The 15,064-nt window shown below is 39.5% G+C and overlaps 1 pseudogene; it reads right to left on the bottom strand.

Annotated features, from left to right (window-relative positions):
* Positions 1-883: 883 nt before the first annotated feature.
* Positions 884-2,829, bottom strand: LOC140531188 (heat shock cognate 71 kDa protein-like; annotated as a pseudogene).
* Between the last annotated feature and the right edge of the window lie 12,235 nt (positions 2,830-15,064).

Raw genomic sequence — 15,064 nt, 5'->3', positions numbered from 1 at the left:
AACATACATACAAACATACTCATACACACCTACATATATATAATCCCTCTAACTACTCTTATACTGAAAAAGGTCTCATGAGTTTCAAATAACATCTTTCCATGTAAGAACGTAAACACTTCAATTTGAATGAGTTCCTTAAGGCTTTTCTTAGGTGTTTACCTTTTCATGTTTCTCTTGATTCTTAATTTGAAATTCAAATTTTCTATTCAACTCTGGTCTTTACAACAAGAATGCTTGGAAGTCCTCTATTTCATTGAAATTCCATCAGTTTTGCTGGGTAGATGATTCTTGGTTTTAATCCTATCTCCTTTGACCTCTGGAATGTCCCATTCCAAGCCCTTCAGTCATTTAGTGTAGAAGTTGCTAAATCCTGTGTTATCCTGATTGTATTTCCACAATACTTGAATTATTTTTTTGTGGGGGCTTGCAATATTTTCTCCTTGACCTGGAAACTCTGGAATTTGGCTTCTATATTCTTGGGAGTTTTCCTTTTGGGGTTTCTTTCAGGAGGTGATCAGTGAAATCTTTCCATTTCTATTTTGCCCTCTGGTTCTAGAATATCAGGGCAGTTTACCTTGATAATTTCTTGGAAGGTGAAGTTTAGGCTCTGTTTTTGATCATGGTTTTCAGGTAGACCTAATTTTTAAATTACCTCTCCTGAACCTAATTTCCAGGTCAGTGGTTTTTCCAGTGAGGTGTTTCACATTGTCTTCTATTTTTTAATTCTTTTGATTTTGTTTTATAATTTTTTGTTTTCTCATAAAGTCATTAGTTTCAAGTATTCAGAATGCACAGATTTACACAGTAGCTTAAATGTTACTTTTAAACTTCTACTGCTTTGGCTACAAATTTTGAGTCCTTCAGTTTTTGAAAAGCTGTGTGGAATGCTCTTTCTTCTGTTGTTTAGTCCACCTCTTCAATGGTGAGTCCAGAAGAAGCACCTCCAGATGGGGCTGCTCCACCCCCCAGGAATCCACCAGGCATGCCTCCTGGCATGCCGCCTGCCTTCTGGTACAGCTTGGTAATGATGGGGTTGCAGACCATCTCCAACTCTTTCTGCTGATGCTCACATTCTTCTTTCTCAGCAGTCTGGTTCTTATCTAGCCAGTTGATTATTTCATTACATTTGTCAAGGATCTTCTGTTTGTCTTCATCACCAATTTTGCCTTGCAGTTTTTTATCCTCCACTGTAGCCTTTATGTTGAAAGCATAAGACTCAAGAGAATTCTTGGAAGACATCTTGTCTCTCTGTTTCTCATCCTCATCCTTGTATTTCTCAGCCTCCTGGACCATATACTCAATGTCTTCCTTGCTCAGATGTCCTTCATCATCGGTGAGGGTGATCTTGTTCTCCTTGCCTGTGCTCTTATCCACAGCAGAAACATTGAGGATGGCATTTGCATCAATGTCAAATGTTACTTCAATCTGAGGAACACCTCTGGGTGCTGGGGGGATTCCTGTGAGCTCAAATTTGCCAAGCAGGTTGTTGTCCTTTGTCATTGCCCTCTCACCTTCATAAACCTGAATAAGCACACCAGGTTGGTTGTCCAAATAGGTGGTAAATATATGTGTCTGCTTGGTGGGGATGATGGTATTACATTTGATGAGAACAGTTATAACTCCACCAGCAGTTTCAATTCCAAGCGAAAGAGGAGTGACTCCAACAGCAACAAGTCCTGCACATTCTCAGATTTATCTCCAGACAAAATGGCAGCCTGGAAGCAACAGCCTCAACAGGACTGATACTCTTGTTGAGCTCCTTGTCATTGAAGATGTCTTGAAGAAGCTTCTGGATTTTGGGAATTCAAGAGGAACCACCCACCAGGATGATGTCATGAATCTGTGATTTATCTAGCTTCACATCTCTTAACGCCTTTTCCACAGGGTCCAGCATGCCATGGAAGAGATCAACATTCAGCTCTTTGAAATAGGCTCGAGTGATTGATGTATAGAAGTCAATACTTTCATAGAGGGAGTCAATTTCAATACTGGCCTGGGTACTAGAAGGGAAAGTGTGTTTTGCACATTCACAAGAGGTGTGAAGACAGCACCTCTTGTTCTCACTGATGTCCTTCTTGTGCTTTCACTTGAACTAGGCAATGAAATGGTTGACGATTCGGTTGTCAAAGTCCTTCCCACGCAAAAGGGTGTCCCTAGCCATGGATTTGACCTCAAAGATGCCATCTTCAATGGTAAGAATGGAGACATCAAAAGTACCACCTGCAAGGTTAAAGATTAACACATTTCTCTCGGCACCAATCTTTTTGTCCAAACCATAAGCAATAACAGCAGCAGTTGGCTCATTGATGATCCAGAGCACGTTGAGACCAGTGATGGTTCCAGCATCTTTAGTGGCCTGACGTTAGGAATCGTTGAAATAGGCTGGTACTGTGACAGTAGCATTTGTGACAATCTTCCCAAGGTAAACTTCAGCAATTTCTTTCATCTTGGTCAAGACCATAGAAGACACTTCTTTTGGATAGAAACTTTTGGTTTTCCCTTTGTACTCCACTTGGACTTTAGGCCTGCCTGTGTCATTCAACACCATGAAAGGCCAATGCTTCATGTCTGACTGTACAACTGCATCATCAAAGCTGCAACCAATCAGATGTTTGGCATCAAAAACTGTGTTGATAGGATTCATTGCAACTTGATTCTTTGCAGCATCACTGATTAAATGTTCTGTGTCAGTGAAGACAACCTAGCTGGGGGTATGGTTCTGTTTCCTCGGTCATTGGCAATGATCTCCACTTTCCCATGTTGGAAGACTCCCACAGAAGAGTAAATGGTACCAAGATCAATGCCAACTGCGGGTCCCTTCAACATGGTTGCTGGGGAGTCAGGGGTCATAGCTGACTGCTGTGGAGAAAGAAGGGTTGCTGCTGCACTGAGTCTCCATTCTAATTTTTAAAGAACTATTTTCTTCAGTGGGCTTTTGAACCTCCTTTTCCTTTTGACCAATTCTGCTTTTCAAAGTATTCTTTTCCTCATTGGCTTTTTGGATCTCTTTTGCCATTTGGGTTAGTTTATTTTTAAAGGTGTTATTTTCTTCAGTATTTCTGGGGTCTCCTTTAGCAAGCTGTTGACTCACTTTTCATGATTTTCTTGCATTGCTCTCATTTCTCTTCCCAATTTTTCCTCTACTTCTTGTACTTGATTTTCAAAATCCTTTTTCAGTTCTTCCATGGCCTGAGTCCATTGTATATTTTTTGGAGATTTTGGATGTAGAAGCCTTGACTTTTATTTCTTCCTTATCCCAAAGGATGAAAGAAATACTTTCACCAAGAAAGTAATCTTCTATATTCTTATTTTTCCCCTTTTTTGGGTATTTCCCCAGCAAGTTAATTTACTTTTGAGTCCTTTGTCAAGAGGATGATATACTCTAGGGACCTGTAAGTTCTCAGTTTCTCCATAGTGGCACAATCAAGGGAGAGGAGTTTACTCCTCTCCTGGTCTGTGCCCTGTTCTGTGAGCAACCACAAGCATTCTTATCTGCCCGGGCTCTGTGAGTAGGGTTCCCTCTCCACCGCCACCACCAGCTCCACCATGCCTGTGCTCTTCCTTACCACAGGATTGCCACTCAGAACTGAGACACAGATCAGCTGCTCAATTCCCCCAGGGTCTTTAGGTGGAGGGCTCCAAAAGTGGATGCTGTTGCTGCACTGACTGCTGCTGCCTCGTTGCTGGGGTTAGGGCTAGACCCTGATCCCTTCTCACCCAAGTGAAAGAGTCTTCCCACTGACCCTTGAAACTGTCTAGCATTTGTGGGTTGAAAAATATGGGAACTACAGCTGCCACCCATGATTCTGCACCCTGAAGCATGCTGGAGTCCTGTCTGTGCCACATGCCAAGGCTGGGCTGTGTTCTGCTCTGAGTCCGACATGATAGACCCTTCTGTTGGCCTTCCAGGCTGTTCTGGACTGGAAATCTCCTTGACTCTGTTGTTTTGTGTCTTATGCTGCTCCAGAATTTATTTAGAGTCATTTTTTACAGGTATTTTATGGGCTATGGGGGCAGAGCTAGAGTAGGTCTTTCCTTTTACTCTGCCATCTTGGCTCAGCCCCCCACAGTACCCAATTCTAAACCACATGCGGAAACTTGAGGGAACACAGACTTGTTACTTAAGTTCTTCCTCAGGGGATCAATAATTAAGGGTACACAAAACAAATTTAGAGGCCAATGAGAATGTACCACAAAAAAGCTTGTGAAAGTTCGCTAGGTCTTTACCTCCAAGTACCTGCCCACATATAGTAGCACAGTTCTCACAGAATAATGGCTAATTCCTATGTTGAAACTGAGACATCATGGAGTGTTGTACAGAGCTTTGGTTTGGGATTTAGATGATGTGGAGTCCAGACTACAATTCTGCCTATTGGTATCTATTTAATTTTGTATAAATTTGAATCCCAGGTTTATAATCTATTAAATGAGGAATTTCAACTAGATGTTTCTCTATAATCAAGACCCAAACAATCCTATGAAACTTATAAGGAGCTCCAAAAGTCATCTATTTTTGAACAGATCAATACCAACCTAGAGAAACAGACATCTTAAATACTGCAAATAGAAAGACTATGCACTGTTTGGAAGTAGAAAGGTTAGCATCAAGTTTCTGCTGATGTATTAACTGTTCGACCTAGAGGCCAAGGGCTACCCAAATCTTCTTACCTTTTGCAGGTCTTCGGTGATCAGCTGGATAAACGTATTGAAAGAAGAGACTTTCCAGAGTCAAACAAGGGTTAGGCTTTATTTAGGGTCTTAGTTACGTATCCATATGCAGGGCGAGTTCTTCCCCAGGAGAAGGGAACCCTCCTCCTCCCAAGGCACAAGGATCATACAGCAAGAGGATGGGAGCGGAAGAGGGGAGGGACCCTCTTCCCTCTAAGTGTCCCACAGCAAGAAGAAGGCCTTCAGACTTTCCTGTCCCTACTTAAGCTCTCCCAGCCGCATAGTTTGTACGTCAATACTGTGCGTGCTCTCAGCCCCTAGCTAATTAACAACAGGTGTGCTCAGACCATGGACCAATCTCAAGGATAGGATGCTCTCCCCAGCAAATTTCCCACTAAGAAGAGGTGGAAAGACACAAGATAGCTTGTGTTTCATGCCTCAATCCCCAGCTATTCCCTGGGGGGCCTTGTGAGAACTCTGAGGTTTAGAAGTCCTCACTTTTACCTGCCCGAGACTGTTCACGTGAAAACTGAGCTTACACCCCCAACAATTAACCAACCATATATATGGCCTCTGCAATAATTCACATGGTGAGTAGAGAGCTGGCTTTGACACTAAGGAGGAACATATCTGGATGCAAGTCTTCCCTCTTACCCAGGTTGGCTGTATGAATCTGGGTAAATAACAATTTCTTGGTGCTTTCAGACAATGAGGTCAAACTTTCATAAAAATAGGGCTACTAAATCATGTATAAGAAGGATCCTTGAAGCTACTCATTGACTTAGAAAACTCATGTTAACATTACTTATGTTCTATGTATTTTTATTTATTTTGATAAATATTTTTCCAATTACATTTGTATCTGATTCAGACTTCTGTTCTAGGCAACTTTACAAGTTTCAGAGAAGATGCTGTCTTGGGTTGGTTGGGTTGGTTTTCATTTCCCAAGAGTTTTATACCAATGAATCATAGATTTGCTCCCATCCCATACACAGCCCTTTTAAATACTGTTATGTGTATTTGTGTTATATGCACAGGGTTGTGGGATATACATTTTTTTATTCTACAAAGGTACATGTTTGTGGTCTTCCTTGAAGGCAAGGATTATTTTGTTTCTGTATCCTCAGTGCCTAGAATAGTAGGTTGATTCAGAAAAGTTTGTTGATTGACAGAGAAATAAAATGCAAGCCTTAAAATGCTCTATAAATGCCAGTTTTATTACAAAATATAATCCCAGACCTCAAGGGGAAGGAAATAATATTGTTCTTGAGGATATTACAGTCTAGGCAACAGAAAAAATATACTAACACACTTGATATCATAGCAAGCCACATACAAAAGTATGGAATTAAAGGCTAAAGGATGTCTTTGTTCCTGATTACAAACACTGTAGGCTATTAGGAGGCACATAGGTGGCACAGTGTTTAGAGCACTGGGTCTGAAGTTAGGAACACCTGAGTTCAAATCTGGTCCTACAGTGGGGGAGGACTTATAGTCTCATACTAATTATGGCTTAGTAAATAGGTAAAAATAGAGACCATAGAACTTAATAAGAACAATAGAACATGATTAAAGGCATGGATGTAAAAATGTACATGTTGGGAAGATAAGGAAGCTATTCTTATCTAGAGCAGAGTGTGATTGATGGGAAGCAGAGGGAAATAATAAGAGGAGCTGGGTCAGTACACATACAAAAATATTTATAGCAGCTCTTTTTATGGTAGCAAAGAATTTGAAATTTGGGGGGCATCCATCCATTAGGGAATGGCTGAATAATTTCTGTTGTATGAATGCAATGGAATAATGTTGTTCTCTAAGAAATAATGAGCAAGAGATTTTCAGAAAAACCTGTAAAGACTTACATGAACTGAGGCTGAATGAAGTGAGTAGAACCAGATAAACATTGTACACAGTGACAGCAACATTGTGCAATGATCAAGTATGATAGATTTAGCTCTTCTCAACAATACATTGATCCAAGACAGTTCCAAAAGGCTCATAATGGAAAATGCTGTCCATATCCAGGGGAAGAACTATGTAGCCTGAATGCAGATCGAAGCATATGGTTTTCACTTTTTTTTCTTTCTCATAATTTTCTCCTTTTGTTCTGATTCTTCTTTTACAATATGAGTAATGTGGAAATATGTTTTATGTGATTGTACATGTATAACCTACATCAGATGGCTTGCTGTCTAGGGAAAAAGGAAATTTGGGGACTCGTCTTACAAAATGGAATGTTGAAAGCAATCTTTACCTGTTATTGGAAAACAAATACTATTAAGTGAGTAAAAACAAAGAGGGGCTGTCAGGTTATAGAGGACTTCAAAGACCAGGACAGAAGAATTTGAGATAGAAAACAGATTCTTACATGATTTCTAAACTTTTAAAATCAATTTATGAATTTCTTATCTTAAGAAGGCAAGACAACAAGCCCTTATAATGTGCTAGGCACTTTACTAACTTCTAGGCAGAGTTCCATGAAGAAAGCAAAAAGACTGTTCCTGACTGCAAGATGCTTGCATTCTAACGGGGGCAGATGCCATGCCAAAGGAAGCTCATTTTGTCACAGTGCTCTGGCATAAGAGCATCCCTGCTGAGTGGATGCAGGGTGGTTCTCCTATTGACTCTTGCTTTCTACAGCTGAATTCATTTTGCCACACTCCCTTTATGTACATGAGACTGTCAATAAGTTGAATATCCAGTATATATCTAAAGAAAGGCCTGAGGGCCAGTCAGAGGTATCAAGAAAAATAATCCCTTAAAGAATTCCAATGCTGGGAATAACATTTAAAGTAATGCCAAGCTTTATTGCAAGCAAAGGGAAAAGAGAGGAAGAGAAAGAGAGGAAAATGAAACCTGACATACAGCTAATGCATACACACTAACCTGGAGTGTAACTCAGGTAGGTCAGTACTGCATTGGGGAGTACAGAGACACAGGTCCATTCCGCAGGAAGGGGGTTCCCGAGAGAGAAGGTGTGAGCTGACTGGAAGGGAGAGTGTGTGCCTAACTGCCCTTCTCACAGTGGATTTCTTGTACTATAATTTTGAGTGATACTCTTGGTGCTGGTCTATTTGCATATCAAGGGTCGAGGCAAAATAATTTTTAGAGTTTGCTATCAGAAAGAATAATAAGCTGGTGGCAGACAAAATATTATTTGTAAGGTATATCTGGACTAACCTTTAAAAGTGTTATTATTAGTATTTTTCCTAGTATGTTCTATAAGTTTATAGCTTCCCTTAAGGAGAGACTGTCATGATGGTCTTAAGAGCATTAGACCTAATTTTATAAGAATGGTTTCCACGCATAGATTCTAGAAACTACGGCCTTCCTTAAGAGGAGACCATCTTGGTTTTCTGAAGACCACCAGATACTGTCTTATAACAGCTGAAACTGAAGTTACAGGACTCAGAAATAGAATGGACAGGTGATTGAGACATGGCCCACCTACACCCATTCCCAAATGGAAACACCAATAGGAATTCCACAAATAGAGAAGACAACCGTAGAAGCAGAGGGATGTTCCAAAACAAGAAAGACCCAGGTTCTGAGAGAGGCTCCATTGCAAAAGGGCTGGAAAGATAGTCAAGTTCTGAGAGTTAGAAACAGAGTTCATCAAGGAAAGAAGCATGGCCAGTCTGAGTCCTTCCCCAAATGAAGGCACCAGGAGTAGATCACTCTTGGGAGAAGGGAGCAAATATTATTATTGTCAGTGTCTCCTGGCCTGAGGTGTTGCTGCTTTTTTAAAATTTCAATGATAGTACCTAATAAAAGATAGTTTTTCACAGTCATATAATGTTAATAACTCATTTCTCTGGCATTTTTAAGATTGAGAAGATAACTTTCATCATAACCTACCTATAAAGTGGATAGTGCAGGAATTTCTACTTGTGTTTTACATCTGGGAAAAGAGAGGTCAAAGAGATGGAAAAATAATTTGACCAAAATCATGCAGCTGATTCAAACTCAGCTCTCGCCTGATTCTAGACTCATTTTACATTATACTGTGGTGACTGTGAAGGGGAAACACAAAGACTTTTGCCAATTATGAGGAAAGGAAATAGAAGGCAGAGTATTCAGGTCCATAATTAAGAGGGAAGGGAAGAGAAAATCCTAATTGAGATCAAAAGTTCATACCTGGGAGGAAGACCAAAAACAAAGCCCAAGCAATAAAGGAGCTGTTTATTTGAAAAATGATTTTTCTCTTCTTCTTCTACTTCTCTATTTTATCATCAGTTTGATTTTTATTGCTTGGAGATGGAAGGGAGATGAATGTTTTCTTATTCATTTATGGAGATATGTGGTATGCAAATGTACAAATGAAATAGAATTTATGGCACCGAAGGGCTAGGATGTCTATGTTTAGGTCTAACTCTTGCTTGTGATTCTTCTTAGTAATTATCTGATCAATATAAAGGGATTGTGTGGCTAGGGTAATGAGAAGAAATGAATTTGCAGCAATGTGACGTTGGGTTTATGTGTACAGATAAGTATATATTAGATCATAATTCAGAGAACTCAGTCTGGCAAGCAATTGTAAAATGAACTTCAGGCTATATAAATTTATTTACTTGTACTATCCAGAGGATTTTTGAAGTTGCAAAGTGTACTTAAGCTATCGAATCTCTGATAAGCCTCTGAAACACACAGGTGCAAAGAAGGTTTCACTCCATAGAAGGAAATCATGTACCTTGTGAAGGTCACCCAACCATCGGGTCACCACCCCTTAAGCTGGAACACAAGATGAAGTTCACTCAAAGTCCCTCAGGGAGGTATTACCTTCATAGGGTAATAAAAGCCCAACTTCAAATCAACAGGTCTGACAATTTATGGAAATATGCACCAAAATCTCCTAAAGTACTTCTTTTGGAAATCTGGGGTAACCAACTTCAGTTCATGACCAAGCTATGCAACAGTACCTCTCACTGTTAGAAGAATTGGGCATCTTTTCATGGAAGCAAGGAACTGGAAACAATATAGATGTCCATTGGTTGGGTAATCAATGAATATCTGATAGAATGTTATTGTACCATAAGGAGCAATGAATGAGAAGAACATAGAAAATCTTTGAGAGAAGTGATGCAGAATTAAGTCATCGAGAGCAAGAAAGTAATATTCATGATGAGTAAGGTAAAATAAATAGAAACAAAAAAACTCCTAAATTTCTTGAACTCTGTAATGTGCTATGTTCTACATTAAGTATGCAGCTCAAACACTCCTTGGAGGCACTGGTGCATTTAAGTTGTTTTTCTAAGATTTCAACACTTTATATCTTTCTTCTGATGTGTCTTCTCTTCATTCTTCATCTGACCCACTAGCATTTAAGTAAACACAACTGAGGCAGATCAGTGTAGTCATCAGGAATTTAATAGATTTTTACATATATACTGAGCAAACACTTTTATACAGTACCATTTATAGGAATAGCAGTTTTTAAAGTGGTAGCCACATAAGGGATGAAAGGTTTTGTAGAAGCATTTATAACTTTTCTTCTTGTATGGAGTTGGTTGTTGTTCTTGTACAGAACAGGTAAAATAAAGGAATACCCAAAGCATATACCAGGACAATAAATCTTTGCCTTCTGACTCCAGGAAAGCAAAGGAGGAAAGGATCTCCAAACACTCTCACCAACAACCCCATTCCTCAATCTTAGATGGTCACAATGGAATTTAATCCCTGGCACCCAAAGGTCTTGTCCTGGTCACTGGGGAACTGAGATGTCTGACCAAGCTCAGTCTAACCCATGATGGTAATGTTCAAAGCATAGACTCTGGCTGAGATCCCATTCCATCTCCAATTTCAACCATACTTCATCAAGATTAAAGTCTCCATCCCTCTGCATCTTTTGCACAGTCCTATTGTTTTATCTCATTTGTTATGGAATTCCCTCCCTGACTTCGAGGCCTTGCTTCTATCACTGGGGAACTGGGCCATCTAAAAGTGTTCTGTTTAGCTCCTTGCTATCACCATTACCACATGGATTTTGGCGAGGATGTTCTTTGGGCTCCAACCTACAGCATTCTCTACTATTCATCACAAAGTTTATACTCCTTTGTATCTCTCTTATTTGGCTTCAGACTTTCCTATCTGCAATATAATACAAATACAAGAGTAGTTTTTTCTCAAGTAAAATCTGCTCTAAGCATAGAGAATTTTGGGTAAAGAAACTGCCAGCAAGCAAATCTCACCCCCATGTTGTTCATTGTCCAAGTGCTTTCGGAAGAACTCCAAAAAAATGGCCACACTAATAAAAGTCACAATAGAATAAAGATTATCAGGACTGGGAGACACCACAGAGATTATTAGAAACTATAACTTTGTAAAGGTAGGTGACTTTTTCAGGCACATAGTAAGTTAATGGTAGAGCTAGGAATAAAACATAGGTCTCCTGATTCCCCAAAAATAGCCTTTCCACACTCAAGTAGAGAATGGATTTGAGGCCATTTCCTATACTGGAAAGAATACTGGTACCTAGTCCTGGTTCTCCAATTGGCTAGTTCATGACTATGAGAAATTCATGTTTCTTCTTTGTTCCTCACTTTCCTCACATGTAAAATGGAAATTAAAAAATACATACCCTAGTATGGAAGGCATGTGGTGGAGTGAAAAAAAAACTAGTTCTAGAAGTCCTGAGGTCCAACCAGGCCTCTCATCATGGTGACTCCCTGGATAACCCCTTGGATGAATTATTTCATCTCCCTAGTGTTCGGTTTCCCAATCTGTAAAATGAAGGGGTTGGGATAAATAGCCTTCAATAAATATCCCTTCTAGTTCTATGATACTACAATCTATTTTTAAGCAGCATAAATATGTCAAGGTGTCTTAAAGAGGATTGAAACCTTGTATCACAGACTCTCATGATAGACAGATCCAGTTACACTTTAGAGCTTTTCTTACTCTGTTGACTCCCAGTGAAAGCTTTAAGGATTGTACCCTAGAACACTGAGACTCTGGCAAAGTGATATCCCGCACACAAACAAATGTGACATTGGCCTAATACTGTCTATGTGACACAGTTCAGCATATCATTTTTGTCTTTCTCTTTATTCCACTTCCTGCCATTTCCCAGGATTCTCAGTCCCATAACACGATCATTCAGGTCTCCAATTTCTTGGGCTAGGTGGGGATGAGTTGCTAGACCTCTCCATTCTATAATCTCCCTGATATAAAATGTAGGGGAAATTGTCCAGGGTTCTGTAGCACCATTTTTAGTTATCACCACTCAAGCTTATGACTTTTTTAGTGTCCATCTATTCCAACTCATAACTGGGAGCCCCAATTTCCACCAAATTTTCTCCAAACCAATCCAGCACGCATATACATTCACAACAAGATTTAATGGAAAAGAATGCAAGATGAAAAAAAAATGCAGTTGGATTAAGTATTGAGTATTCTTGGCACCTATCCCTGGGAACTGCCTTCTTCAGCTGGCACCTGGGAGTGTTAACGTTCATGCTCAATTGGTGATTCTGTTGACCCAAGAGAACTAGTGTTAGCTCCCAGTTAACCTTTCTGGAGTCTTCAGGGGAAGGGATAGAAGGCTGAAAGAGATAGAAACTCAGCCCGCTTTGGAGTTAGTCAGTAAACATTTGTTAAGCACTTGATTTATTCTAATCTTGGTGAACTTCCTCACCATCAGCCCCACCTCCACCAAAAAGGCTTTCTGCCCTCAAAGAGTTCACATTTTAATTGAAGAGACAACATGCAAATAATTATATACATATAAGATATAAACACAGTACATGGAAGATAATCTCTGAGTTTGGGGAGGGAGGCAAGAGGTAGAGATAGGATCAGTTAAGAAGATTGGCACAATGTGGAATTTGAGTTCATTCTTAAAAGAAACCATGAGAAGTTAAAAAGTGGAAGTGAAAGGGAAGAGCATTTCAGGAATGAGGGACAGCCAGTGCAAAGGCACTGAAAGGAGAGATGGAGTGTCTTGTGGGAGGGGTGACAAGTAGGCCAGTATAGATAGCTAGATCAGAGAGTGGACAATATTTAAATTTAAGAAGACTAGAATGGGTCAGGTTGAAGGACTTCAGAAGTGATAGAAAACCTCTGGAATTTTTTGAGTTGATGTTGGTGGTTAGGGAACATGGTCAGACCTGGACATTAGGAAGATCACTTTGGCATCTGAGTAGGAATAAATTGGAATGGGGAGAGACTTGAGGGTGGAGGGAGACGAATAAACATTTGTTAAGTTCTTACTTTGTGCCAGGTTCTGTGTTAAGTGCTTTACAATATTAACTCATTTGATTCTCACAACAAACCATGGAAGTAGATGTTATTATTAACCCAATTTTATAGTTGAGAAACTGAGGCAGATAGAGATTAAGTGACTTGTCCAAGTGTTACCCTGCTTTCAGATGCCTGAAGCTGGATTTGTACTTAAGTCTTTCTAATTTCAGACCCAACTGTCACTGGGCTCCCTCATGGAAGTAATCAATTTCTCTGTCTCTGTGACTCCAAGAAAATCCCAAATGGGATCATGAAGCATCAGACACAACTGAAAAACAAGAGCTTAAAAACACAGGTTTTGTGTATGTTTCAATTGTATTCATAAATGAGTAAAGATAGAGAAGTTGACTACTTCCATGTGTTGCTATCTGTATGTGTGTGTGTGTGTGTGTGTCTGTGTGTGTGTGTGTGAGATTTCCTTTATCCTTTCTTCAAGTACCATGGAATGATCCACTAATGACTTCAGACTCATTTTTACTTACATCATTTAGATGTTGAAAATTACTCTGTTCTCTCTCTTAAAGATTCCAGCTGAGACATTATAGACTTCATAGATAAGATATATAGTTAAATGGGGATATGTTGCCCTGTGCATTTTAAGTATTCCAGTAGTTATGCTCCATTTACATATCAAAGTCTTTAAAGAGCTTTCATTTGTCACCAACAATTAGAGTTAGCAGTAAATTCTCAAAGTAGTGCTATATTATTGGGGTGGAGCAGTTTTTTCCCCCTTTATATCATGGAAATCAGAACCAGACCTTTGCAAAATTATGATCTTTGTCTCTGACTTAGTTAATTTTCCACTTTTATCAAACACCAAAGAATGATGCACTAAAGATCTCAGCAGCAGGTTCCAATACCTCCCCACCCCACTCCACTCTCAGCCCTGGGTTCTACTATTGTCATACTCTCTGTTAATCAAATACCACAGAATAATGCACCAGAAGTCTCAGACCTAGGTTTCAGTATCTCTTTTCTAAGGCTTAGTGCAGTACCTAGCACATAGCATGCCCTTGGTAAGTGCCCACTGACTTGACGACTTTTCTCTGTTTAATGGTCCCTTTCCTTTCCCCAGTAGTCCCAGTAACTGAGGGAAGCACTCCACCATGGTTTCTTTTTTTTTTCCTCATAGAATAAGGCATTATATAAATGCCAGCTATGATTAAAATCTAACCCAGGACCCAGGGATAAACTCCCTGCCATTCCTTACCATAAGCCCTCTTTTCCCTTATCTACTTCATTGCTTTTTTCCATATTATTTCCATTTTAATCTTTTCCCTTTTTTCTTTTTTTAATTATTTATTTTTTTATTTTTTATTTTTTTATTTTAATTATTTTTTAATGTTTAACAATCACTGCCATACAATTGAGATTTTATCCCCCCCACACCTAACCCCACTACCCCCTCCCTCCCCACGACTGCATACAGTTCTGTATAGGTTCTACATATACTTTCCTATTGAGTACATTTTCACTATAGTCATGCTGTGTAGTCGGACTAAAATAAATGGAAGAAATCATATAACAAATCAAAACATGATACACAAAAACATACACATACACAAGATCTGCTACATTCTGCGAATGACTTCCATATTTCTTTCTCTGAGTGTGGAAGGCATTTTGCCTTAGAGAACCACCATTGGGATTTTATTATTTTTTTTTAAAGAAGTTCTTGCGTTATTACAAAATTCCAAGTCTACCAGAAAAAACTCTTGTACACTGTGGTCGTAGCTGTGCACAAAGTTCTCCTGGTTCTGCTCCTTTCACTCAGCATCAGGTCATATAAGTCCTTCCAGGCCTCTCTGAAGTCTTCTTGTTCATCATTTCTTATGGCACAATAGTACTCCATTACATTCATATACCATAATTTATTCAGCCATTCCCCAATTGATGGACATCCCCTTGACTTCCAGTTTTTGGCAACTACAAAGAGTGCTGCTATAAATATTTTTGTACATGTGGGACCCTTTCCCATTTTTATGATCTCTTGGGGATACAGTCCTAGTAGCGATATTGCTGGGTCAAAGGGTATGCACATTTTTGTAGCCCTTTGGGCATAGTTCCAAATTGCTCTCCAGAATGGTTGGATGCGCTCGCAGCTCCACCAACAATGAATTAGTGTTCCAACTCTCCCACATCCTCTCCAGCATTT

This window comes from Notamacropus eugenii, chromosome 3, assembly GCF_028372415.1.
Source record: "Notamacropus eugenii isolate mMacEug1 chromosome 3, mMacEug1.pri_v2, whole genome shotgun sequence".
NCBI classification, from domain to species: domain Eukaryota; kingdom Metazoa; phylum Chordata; class Mammalia; order Diprotodontia; family Macropodidae; genus Notamacropus; species Notamacropus eugenii.
Note: the sequence above shows the minus strand (reverse complement) of the source record. Positions and strands in the feature narration are given on the sequence as shown.